Source organism: Symphalangus syndactylus, chromosome 23, assembly GCF_028878055.3.
Source record: "Symphalangus syndactylus isolate Jambi chromosome 23, NHGRI_mSymSyn1-v2.1_pri, whole genome shotgun sequence".
NCBI classification, from domain to species: Eukaryota; Metazoa; Chordata; class Mammalia; order Primates; family Hylobatidae; genus Symphalangus; species Symphalangus syndactylus.
In genome coordinates, this window is record NC_072445.2 from 77,009,478 (window position 1) to 77,022,553 (window position 13,076).

The window sequence follows — 13,076 nt, forward strand, 5'->3', positions numbered from 1 at the left end:
GATCTGTGCATTCAGCTAACAGAGTTAAACCATACTTTTGATTGAGCAGATCTGAACACTCTTTCTGTAGAAAATGCAACTGGACATTTGGAGCGCTAAGAGAGTAGTAGTGGAAAAAGGAATATATTCAAATATAAACTACACAGAAGCATTCTGTGAAACTTCTTTCTGATCTGAGCATTCAGCTAACAGAGTTAAACCATACTTTTGATTGAGCAGTTTTTAAACACTCTGTCTGTAGAAAATGCAACTGGACATTCGAAGCGCTAAGTGGGTAATAGTGGAAAAAAGAATATGTTCAAATATAAACTACACAGAAGCATTGTATGAAACTTCTTTCTGTTCTGTGCATTCAACTAACAGAGTTGAACCTTACTTTTGATTGAGCCTTTCTGAAACACTCTTTCTATAGAAACTGCAATTGGACATTCTGAGCGCTAAGAGGCCTATATTGGGAAAAATAATATCTTCAAATAAAAACTACACAGAAGCATTGTGTGAAACTTATTTCTGATATGTTCATTAACCTAACAGAGTTAAACCATACTTTTGATTGCGCAGTTCTGAACACTCTTTCTGTAGAAAATGCAAGTGGACATTCGGAGCGCTAAGAGGGTAATAGTGGAAAAAGGAATATATTCAAATATAAACTACACAGTAGCATTCTGTGAAAATTCTTTCTGTTCTGTGCATTCAACTAACAGAGTTGAACCTTACTTTTGATTGAGCCGTTCTGAAACACTCTTTCTGTAGAAACTGCAATTGGACATGCTAAGCGCTAAGAGGCCTACATTGGGAAAAAGAATATCTTCAAATAAAAACTACACAGATGCATTCTGTGAAACTTATTTCTGATCTGTAAATTCAGTTAACAGAGATAAAACTTATTTTTGATTGAGCAGTTATGAAACACTCTTTTTGTAGAAAATGCAAGTGGAGATTCGGAGCACTAAGAGGGTAATAGTGGAAAAAGGAATGTCTTCAAATATAAACTACACGGAATCATTCGGTGAAACTTCTTTCTGATCTGTGCATTCAGCTAACAGAGTTAAACCATACTTTTGATTGAGCAGATCTGAACACTCTTTCTGTAGAAAATGCAACTGGACATTTGGAGCGCTAAGAGCGTAGTAGTGGAAAAAGGAATATATTCAAATATAAACTACACAGAAGCATTCTGTGAAACTTCTTTCTGATCTGGGCATTCAGCTAACAGAGTTAAACCATACTTTTGATTGAGCAGTTTTGAAACACTCTGTCTGTAGAAAATGCAACTGGACATTCGTAGCGCTAAGTGGGTAATAGTGGAAAAAAGAATATGTTCAAATATAAACTACACAGAAGCATTGTATGAAACTTCTTTCTGTTCTGTGCATTCAACTAACAGAGTTGAACCTTACTTTTGATTGAGCCGTTCTGAAACACTCTTTCTGTAGAAACTGCAATTGGACATTCTGAGCGCTAAGAGGCCTATATTGGAAAAAAGAATGTCTACAAATAAAAACTACACAGAAGAATTGTGTGAAACTTCTTTATGTTCTGTTTGTTCAACTAAAAGAGTTGAACCTTAGTTTTGATTGAGCCGTTCTGAAACACTCTTTCTGTAGAAAATGCAAGTGGAGATTCGGAGCGCTAAGAGGGTAATAGTGGAAAAAGGAATGTCTCCAAATGTAAACTACACAGAATCATTCTGTGAAACTTCTTTCTGATCTGTGCATTCAGCTAACAGAGTTAAACCATACTTTTGATTGAGCAGATCTGAACACTGTTTCTGTAGAAAATGCAACTGGACATTTGGAGCGCTAAGAGAGTAGTAGTGGAAAAAGGAATATATTCAAATATAAACTACACAGAAGCATTCTGTGAAACTTCTTTCTGATCTGAGCATTCAGCTAACAGAGTTAAACCATACTTTTGATTGAGCAGTTTTGAAACACTCTGTCTGTAGAAAATGCAACTGGACATTCGTAGCGTTAAGTGGGTAATAGTGGAAAAAAGAATATGTTCAAATATAAACTACACAGAAGCATTGCATGAAACTTCTTTCTGTTCTGTGCATTCAACTAACAGAGTTGAACCTTACTTTTGACTGAGCCTTTCTGAAACACTCTTTCTGTAGATACTGCAATTGGACATTCTGAGCGCTAAGAGGCCTATATTGGGAAAAATAATATCTTCAAATAAAAACTACACAGAAGCATTGTGTGAAACTTATTTCTGATATGTTCATTAAGCTAACAGAGTTAAACCATACTTTTGATTGCGCAGTTCTGAACACTCTTTCTGTAGAAAATGCAAGTGGACATTCGGAGCGCTAAGAGGGTAATAGTGGAAAAAGGAATATATTCAAATATAAACTACACAGTAGCATTCTGTGAAAATTCTTTCTGTTCTGTGCATTCAACTAACAGAGTTGAACCTTACTTTTGATTGAGCCGTTCTGAAACACTCTTTCTGTAGAAACTGCAATTGGACATGCTAAGCGCTAAGAGGCCTACATTGGGAAAAAGAATATCTTCAAATAAAAACTACACAGATGCATTCTGTGAAACTTATTTCTGATCTGTAAATTCAGTTAACAGAGATAAAACTTATTTTTGATTGAGCAGTTATGAAACACTCTTTTTGTAGAAAATGCAAGTGGAGATTCGGAGCACTAAGAGGGTAATAGTGGAAAAAGGAATGTCTTCAAATATAAACTACACGGAATCATTCGGTGAAACTTCTTTCTGATCTGTGCATTCAGCTAACAGAGTTAAACCATACTTTTGATTGAGCAGATCTGAACACTCTTTCTGTTGAAAATGCAACTGGACATTTGGAGCGCTAAGAGCGTAGTAGTGGAAAAAGGAATATATTCAAATATAAACTACACAGAAGCATTCTGTGAAACTTCTTTCTGATCTGAGCATTCAGCTAACAGAGTTAAACCATACTTTTGATTGAGCAGTTTTGAAACACTCTGTCTGTAGAAAATGCAACTGGACATTCGTAGCGCTAAGTGCGTAATAGTGGAAAAAAGAATATGTTCAAATATAAACCACACAGAAGCATTGTATGAAACTACTTTCTGTTCTGTGCATTCAACTAACAGAGTTGAACCTTACTTTTGATTGAGCCGTTCTGAAACACTCTTTCTGTAGAAACTGCAATTGGACATTCTGAGCGCTAAGAGGCCTATATTGGGAAAAAGAATGTCTACAAATAAAAACTACACAGAAGAATTGTGTGAAACTTCTTTCTGTTCTGTTTGTTCAACTAAAAGAATTGAACCTTAGTTTTGATTGAGCCGTTCTGAAACACTCTTTCTGTAGAAAATGCAAGTGGAGTTTCGGAGCGCTAAGAGGGTAATAGTGGAAAAATTAATGTCTCCAAATATAAACTACACAGAATCATTCTGTGAAACTTCTTTCTGATCTGTGCATTCAGCTAACAGAGTTAAACCATACTTTTGATTGAGCAGATCTGAACACTCTTTCTGTAGAAAATGCAACTGGACATTTGGAGCGCTAAGAGAGTAGTAGTGGAAAAAGGAATATATTCAAATATAAACTACACAGAAGCATTCTGTGAAACTTCTTTCTGATCTGAGCATTCAGCTAACAGAGTTAAACCATACTTTTGATTGAGCAGTTTTTAAACACTCTGTCTGTAGAAAATGCAACTGGACATTCGAAGCGCTAAGTGGGTAATAGTGGAAAAAAGAATATGTTCAAATATAAACTACACAGAAGCATTGTATGAAACTTCTTTCTGTTCTGTGCATTCAACTAACAGAGTTGAACCTTACTTTTGATTGAGCCTTTCTGAAACACTCTTTCTATAGAAACTGCAATTGGACATTCTGAGCGCTAAGAGGCCTATATTGGGAAAAATAATATCTTCAAATAAAAACTACACAGAAGCATTGTGTGAAACTTATTTCTGATATGTTCATTAACCTAACAGAGTTAAACCATACTTTTGATTGCGCAGTTCTGAACACTCTTTCTGTAGAAAATGCAAGTGGACATTCGGAGCGCTAAGAGGGTAATAGTGGAAAAAGGAATATATTCAAATATAAACTACACAGTAGCATTCTGTGAAAATTCTTTCTGTTCTGTGCATTCAACTAACAGAGTTGAACCTTACTTTTGATTGAGCCGTTCTGAAACACTCTTTCTGTAGAAACTGCAATTGGACATGCTAAGCGCTAAGAGGCCTACATTGGGAAAAAGAATATCTTCAAATAAAAACTACACAGATGCATTCTGTGAAACTTATTTCTGATCTGTAAATTCAGTTAACAGAGATAAAACTTATTTTTGATTGAGCAGTTATGAAACACTCTTTTTGTAGAAAATGCAAGTGGAGATTCGGAGCACTAAGAGGGTAATAGTGGAAAAAGGAATGTCTTCAAATATAAACTACACGGAATCATTCGGTGAAACTTCTTTCTGATCTGTGCATTCAGCTAACAGAGTTAAACCATACTTTTGATTGAGCAGATCTGAACACTCTTTCTGTAGAAAATGCAACTGGACATTTGGAGCGCTAAGAGCGTAGTAGTGGAAAAAGGAATATATTCAAATATAAACTACACAGAAGCATTCTGTGAAACTTCTTTCTGATCTGGGCATTCAGCTAACAGAGTTAAACCATACTTTTGATTGAGCAGTTTTGAAACACTCTGTCTGTAGAAAATGCAACTGGACATTCGTAGCGCTAAGTGGGTAATAGTGGAAAAAAGAATATGTTCAAATATAAACTACACAGAAGCATTGTATGAAACTTCTTTCTGTTCTGTGCATTCAACTAACAGAGTTGAACCTTACTTTTGATTGAGCCGTTCTGAAACACTCTTTCTGTAGAAACTGCAATTGGACATTCTGAGCGCTAAGAGGCCTATATTGGAAAAAAGAATGTCTACAAATAAAAACTACACAGAAGAATTGTGTGAAACTTCTTTATGTTCTGTTTGTTCAACTAAAAGAGTTGAACCTTAGTTTTGATTGAGCCGTTCTGAAACACTCTTTCTGTAGAAAATGCAAGTGGAGATTCGGAGCGCTAAGAGGGTAATAGTGGAAAAAGGAATGTCTCCAAATGTAAACTACACAGAATCATTCTGTGAAACTTCTTTCTGATCTGTGCATTCAGCTAACAGAGTTAAACCATACTTTTGATTGAGCAGATCTGAACACTGTTTCTGTAGAAAATGCAACTGGACATTTGGAGCGCTAAGAGAGTAGTAGTGGAAAAAGGAATATATTCAAATATAAACTACACAGAAGCATTCTGTGAAACTTCTTTCTGATCTGAGCATTCAGCTAACAGAGTTAAACCATACTTTTGATTGAGCAGTTTTGAAACACTCTGTCTGTAGAAAATGCAACTGGACATTCGTAGCGTTAAGTGGGTAATAGTGGAAAAAAGAATATGTTCAAATATAAACTACACAGAAGCATTGCATGAAACTTCTTTCTGTTCTGTGCATTCAACTAACAGAGTTGAACCTTACTTTTGACTGAGCCTTTCTGAAACACTCTTTCTGTAGATACTGCAATTGGACATTCTGAGCGCTAAGAGGCCTATATTGGGAAAAATAATATCTTCAAATAAAAACTACACAGAAGCATTGTGTGAAACTTATTTCTGATATGTTCATTAAGCTAACAGAGTTAAACCATACTTTTGATTGCGCAGTTCTGAACACTCTTTCTGTAGAAAATGCAAGTGGACATTCGGAGCGCTAAGAGGGTAATAGTGGAAAAAGGAATATATTCAAATATAAATTACACAGTAGCATTCTGTGAAAATTCTTTCTGTTCTGTGCATTCAACTAACAGAGTTGAACCTTACTTTTGATTGAGCCGTTCTGAAACACTCTTTCTGTAGAAACTGCAATTGGACATGCTAAGCGCTAAGAGGCCTACATTGGGAAAAAGAATATCTTCAAATAAAAACTACACAGATGCATTCTGTGAAACTTATTTCTGATCTGTAAATTCAGTTAACAGAGATAAAACTTATTTTTGATTGAGCAGTTATGAAACACTCTTTTTGTAAAAAATGCAAGTGGAGATTCGGAGCACTAAGAGGGTAATAGTGGAAAAAGGAATGTCTTCAAATATAAACTACACGGAATCATTCGGTGAAACTTCTTTCTGATCTGTGCATTCAGCTAACAGAGTTAAACCATACTTTTGATTGAGCAGATCTGAACACTCTTTCTGTTGAAAATGCAACTGGACATTTGGAGCGCTAAGAGCGTAGTAGTGGAAAAAGGAATATATTCAAATATAAACTACACAGAAGCATTCTGTGAAACTTCTTTCTGATCTGAGCATTCAGCTAACAGAGTTAAACCATACTTTTGATTGAGCAGTTTTGAAACACTCTGTCTGTAGAAAATGCAACTGGACATTCGTAGCGCTAAGTGGGTAATAGTGGAAAAAAGAATATGTTCAAATATAAACTACACAGAAGCATTGTATGAAACTACTTTCTGTTCTGTGCATTCAACTAACAGAGTTGAACCTTACTTTTGATTGAGCCGTTCTGAAACACTCTTTCTGTAGAAACTGCAATTGGACATTCTGAGCGCTAAGAGGCCTATATTGGGAAAAAGAATGTCTACAAATAAAAACTACACAGAAGAATTGTGTGAAACTACTTTCTGTTCTGTTTGTTCAACTAAAAGAATTGAACCTTAGTTTTGATTGAGCCGTTCTGAAACACTCTTTCTGTAGAAAATGCAAGTGGAGTTTCGGAGCGCTAAGAGGGTTATAGTGGAAAAAGGAATGTCTCCAAATATAAACTACACAGAATCATTCTGTGAAACTTCTTTCTGATCTGTGCATTCAGCTAACAGAGTTAAACCATACTTTTGATTGAGCAGATCTGAACACTCTTTCTGTAGAAAATGCAACTGGACATTTGGAGCGCTAAGAGAGTAGTAGTGGAAAAAGGAATATATTCAAATATAAACTACACAGAAGCATTCTGTGAAACTTCTTTCTGATCTGAGCATTCAGCTAACAGAGTTAAACCATACTTTTGATTGAGCAGTTTTAAACACTCTGTCTGTAGAAAATGCAACTGGACATTCGAAGCGCTAAGTGGGTAATAGTGGAAAAAAGAATATGTTCAAATATAAACTACACAGAAGCATTGTATGAAACTTCTTTCTGTTCTGTGCATTCAACTAACAGAGTTGAACCTTACTTTTGATTGAGCCTTTCTGAAACACTCTTTCTATAGAAACTGCAATTGGACATTCTGAGCGCTAAGAGGACTATATTGGGAAAAATAATATCTTCAAATAAAAACTACACAGAAGCATTGTGTGAAACTTATTTCTGATATGTTCATTAAGCTAACAGAGTTAAACCATACTTTAGATTGCGCAGTTCTGAACACTCTTTCTGTAGAAAATGCAAGTGGACATTCGGAGCGCTAAGAGGGTAATAGTGGAAAAAGGAATATATTCAAATATAAACTACACAGTAGCATTCTGTGAAAATTCTTTCTGTTCTGTGCATTCAACTAACCGAGTTGAACCTTACTTTTGATTGAGCCGTTCTGAAACACTCTTTCTGTAGAAACTGCAATTGGACATGCTAAGCGCTAAGAGGCCTACATTGGGAAAAAGAATATCTTCAAATAAAAACTACACAGATGCATTCTGTGAAACTTATTTCTGATCTGTAAATTCAGTTAACAGAGATAAAACTTATTTTTGATTGAGCAGTTATGAAACACTCTTTTTGTAGAAAATGCAAGTGGAGATTCGGAGCGCTAAGAGGGTAATAGTGGAAAAAGGAATGTCTTCAAATATAAACTACACGGAATCATTCGGTGAAACTTCTTTCTGATCTGTGCATTCAGCTAACGGAGTTAAACCATACTTTTGATTGAGCAGATCTGAACACTCTTTCTGTTGGAAATGCAACTGGACATTTGGAGCGCTAAGAGCGTAGTAGTGGAAAAAGGAATATATTCAAATATAAACTACACAGAATCATTCTGTGAAACTTTTTTCTGATCTGTGCATTCAGCTAACAGAGTTAAACCATACTTTTGATTGAGCAGATCTGAACACTCTTTCTGTAGAAAATGCAACTGGACATTTGGAGCGCTAAGAGAGTAGTAGTGGAAAAAGGAATATATTCAAATATAAACTACACAGAAGCATTCTGTGAAACTTCTTTCTGATCTGAGCATTCAGCTAACAGAGTTAAACCATACTTTTGATTGAGCAGTTTTGAAACACTCTGTCTGTAGGAAATGCAACTGGACATTCGTAGCGCTAAGTGGGTAATAGTGGAAAAAAGAATATGTTCAAATATAAACTACACAGAAGCATTGTATGAAACTACTTTCTGTTCTGTGCATTCAACTAACAGAGTTGAACCTTACTTTTGACTGAGCCTTTCTGAAACACTCTTTCTGTAGATACTGCAATTGGACATTCTGAGCGCTAAGAGGCCTATATTGGGAAAAATAATATCTTCAAATAAAAACTACACAGAAGCATTGTGTGAAACTTATTTCTGATATGTTCATTAAGCTAACAGAGTTAAACCATACTTTTGATTGCGCAGTTCTGAACACTCTTTCTGTAGAAAATGCAAGTGGACATTCGGAGCGCTAAGAGGGTAATAGTGGAAAAAGGAATATATTCAAATATAAACTACACAGTAGCATTCTGTGAAAATTCTTTCTGTTCTGTGCATTCAACTAACAGAGTTGAACCTTACTTTTGATTGAGCCGTTCTGAAACACTCTTTCTGTAGAAACTGCAATTGGACATGCTAAGCGCTAAGAGGCCTACATTGGGAAAAAGAATATCTTCAAATAAAAACTACACAGATGCATTCTGTGAAACTTATTTCTGATCTGTAAATTCAGTTAACAGAGATAAAACTTATTTTTGATTGAGCAGTTATGAAACACTCTTTTTGTAGAAAATGCAAGTGGAGATTCGGAACACTAAGAGGGTAATAGTGGAAAAAGGAATGTCTTCAAATATAAACTACACGGAATCATTCGGTGAAACTTCTTTCTGATCTGTGCATTCAGCTAACAGAGTTAAACCATACTTTTGATTAAGCAGATCTGAACACTCTTTCTGTTGAAAATGCAACTGGACATTTGGAGTGCTAAGAGCGTAGTAGTGGAAAAAGGAATATATTCAAATATAAACTACACAGAAGCATTCTGTGAAACTTCTTTCTGATCTGAGCATTCAGCTAACAGAGTTAAACCATACTTTTGATTGAGCAGTTTTGAAACACTCTGTCTGTAGAAAATGCAACTGGACATTCGTAGCGCTAAGTGGGTAATAGTGGAAAAAAGAATATGTTCAAATATAAACTACAAAGAAGCATTGTATGAAACTACTTTCTGTTCTGTGCATTCAACTAACAGAGTTGAACCTTACTTTTGATTGAGCCGTTCTGAAACACTCTTTCTGTAGAAACTGCAATTGGACATTCTGAGCGCTAAGAGACCTATATTGGGAAAAAGAATGTCTACAAATAAAAACTACACAGAAGAATTGTGTGAAACTTCTTTCTGTTCTGTTTGTTCAACTAAAAGAATTGAACCTTAGTTTTGATTGAGCCGTTCTGAAACACTCTTTCTGTAGAAAATGCAAGTGGAGATTCGGAGCGCTAAGAGGGTAATAGTGGAAAAAGGAATGTCTCCAAATATAAACTACACAGAATCATTCTGTGAAACTTCTTTCTGATCTGTGCATTCAGCTAACAGAGTTAAACCATACTTTTGATTGAGCAGATCTGAACACTCTTTCTGTAGAAAATGCAACTGGACATTTGGAGCGCTAAGAGAGTAGTAGTGGAAAAAGGAATATATTCAAATATGAACTACACAGAAGCATTCTGTGAAACTTCTTTCTGATCTGAGCATTCAGCTAACAGAGTTAAACCATACTTTTGATTGAGCAGTTTTTAAACACTCTGTCTGTAGAAAATGCAACTGGACATTCGTAGCGCTAAGTGGGTAATAGTGGAAAAAAGAATATGTTCAAATATAAACTACACAGAAGCATTGTATGAAACTTCTTTCTGTTCTGTGCATTCAACTAACAGAGTTGAACCTTACTTTTGATTGAGCCTTTCTGAAACACTCTTTCTATAGAAACTGCAATTGGACATTCTGAGCGCTAAGAGGCCTATATTGGGAAAAATAATATCTTCAAATAAAATTACACAGAAGCATTGTGTGAAACTTATTTCTGATATGTTCATTAAGCTAACAGAGTTAAACCATACTTTTGATTGCGCAGTTCTGAACACTCTTTCTGTAGAAAATGCAAGTGGACATTCGGAGCGCTAAGAGGGTAATAGTGGAAAAAGGAATATATTCAAATATAAACTACACAGTAGCATTCTGTGAAAATTCTTTCTGTTCTGTGCATTCAACTAACAGAGTTGAACCTTACTTTTGATTGAGCCGTTCTGAAACACTCTTTCTGTAGAAACTGCAATTGGACATGCTAAGCGCTAAGAGGCCTACATTGGGAAAAATAATATCTTCAAATAAAAACTACACAGATGCATTCTGTGAAACTTATTTCTGATCTGTAAATTCAGTTAACAGAGATAAAACTTATTTTTGATTGAGCAGTTATGAAACACTCTTTTTGTAGAAAATGCAAGTGGAGATTCGGAGCACTAAGAGGGTAATAGTGGAAAAAGGAATGTCTTCAAATATAAACTACACGGAATCATTCGGTGAAACTTCTTTCTGATCTGTGCATTCAGCTAACAGAGTTAAACCATACTTTTGATTGAGCAGATCTGAACACTCTTTCTGTAGAAAATGCAACTGGACATTTGGAGCGCTAAGAGCGTAGTAGTGGAAAAAGGAATATATTCAAATATAAACTACACAGAAGCATTCTGTGAAACTTCTTTCTGATCTGGGCATTCAGCTAACAGAGTTAAACCATACTTTTGATTGAGCAGTTTTGAAACACTCTGTCTGTAGAAAATGCAACTGGACATTCGTAGCGCTAAGTGGGTAATAGTGGAAAAAAGAATATGTTCAAATATAAACTACACAGAAGCATTGTATGAAACTTCTTTCTGTTCTGTGCATTCAACTAACAGAGTTGAACCTTACTTTTGATTGAGCCGTTCTGAAACACTCTTTCTGTAGAAACTGCAATTGGACATTCTGAGCGCTAAGAGGCCTATATTGGAAAAAAGAATGTCTACAAATAAAAACTACACAGAAGAATTGTGTGAAACTTCTTTATGTTCTGTTTGTTCAACTAAAAGAGTTGAACCTTAGTTTTGATTGAGCCGTTCTGAAACACTCTTTCTGTAGAAAATGCAAGTGGAGATTCGGAGCGCTAAGAGGGTAATAGTGGAAAAAGGAATGTCTCCAAATGTAAACTACACAGAATCATTCTGTGAAACTTCTTTCTGATCTGTGCATTCAGCTAACAGAGTTAAACCATACTTTTGATTGAGCAGATCTGAACACTGTTTCTGTAGAAAATGCAACTGGACATTTGGAGCGCTAAGAGAGTAGTAGTGGAAAAAGGAATATATTCAAATATAAACTACACAGAAGCATTCTGTGAAACTTCTTTCTGATCTGAGCATTCAGCTAACAGAGTTAAACCATACTTTTGATTGAGCAGTTTTGAAACACTCTGTCTGTAGAAAATGCAACTGGACATTCGTAGCGTTAAGTGGGTAATAGTGGAAAAAAGAATATGTTCAAATATAAACTACACAGAAGCATTGCATGAAACTTCTTTCTGTTCTGTGCATTCAACTAACAGAGTTGAACCTTACTTTTGACTGAGCCTTTCTGAAACACTCTTTCTGTAGATACTGCAATTGGACATTCTGAGCGCTAAGAGGCCTATATTGGGAAAAATAATATCTTCAAATAAAAACTACACAGAAGCATTGTGTGAAACTTATTTCTGATATGTTCATTAAGCTAACAGAGTTAAACCATACTTTTGATTGCGCAGTTCTGAACACTCTTTCTGTAGAAAATGCAAGTGGACATTCGGAGCGCTAAGAGGGTAATAGTGGAAAAAGGAATATATTCAAATATAAACTACACAGTAGCATTCTGTGAAAATTCTTTCTGTTCTGTGCATTCAACTAACAGAGTTGAACCTTACTTTTGATCGAGCCGTTCTGAAACACTCTTTCTGTAGAAACTGCAATTGGACATGCTAAGCGCTAAGAGGCCTACATTGGGAAAAAGAATATCTTCAAATAAAAACTACACAGATGCATTCTGTGAAACTTATTTCTGATCTGTAAATTCAGTTAACAGAGATAAAACTTATTTTTGATTGAGCAGTTATGAAACACTCTTTTTGTAGAAAATGCAAGTGGAGATTCGGAGCACTAAGAGGGTAATAGTGGAAAAAGGAATGTCTTCAAATATAAACTACACGGAATCATTCGGTGAAACTTCTTTCTGATCTGTGCATTCAGCTAACAGAGTTAAACCATACTTTTGATTGAGCAGATCTGAACACTCTTTCTGTTGAAAATGCAACTGGACATTTGGAGCGCTAAGAGCGTAGTAGTGGAAAAAGGAATATATTCAAATATAAACTACACAGAAGCATTCTGTGAAACTTCTTTCTGATCTGAGCATTCAGCTAACAGAGTTAAACCATACTTTTGATTGAGCAGTTTTGAAACACTCTGTCTGTAGAAAATGCAACTGGACATTCGTAGCGCTAAGTGGGTAATAGTGGAAAAAAGAATATGTTCAAATATAAACCACACAGAAGCATTGTATGAAACTACTTTCTGTTCTGTGCATTCAACTAACAGAGTTGAACCTTAGTTTTGATTGAGCCGTTCTGAAACACTCTTTCTGTAGAAACTGCAATTGGACATTCTGAGCGCTAAGAGGCCTATATTGGGAAAAAGAATGTCTACAAATAAAAACTACACAGAAGAATTGTGTGAAACTTCTTTCTGTTCTGTTTGTTCAACTAAAAGAATTGAACCTTAGTTTTGATTGAGCCGTTCTGAAACACTCTTTCTGTAGAAAATGCAAGTGGAGTTTCGGAGCGCTAAGAGGGT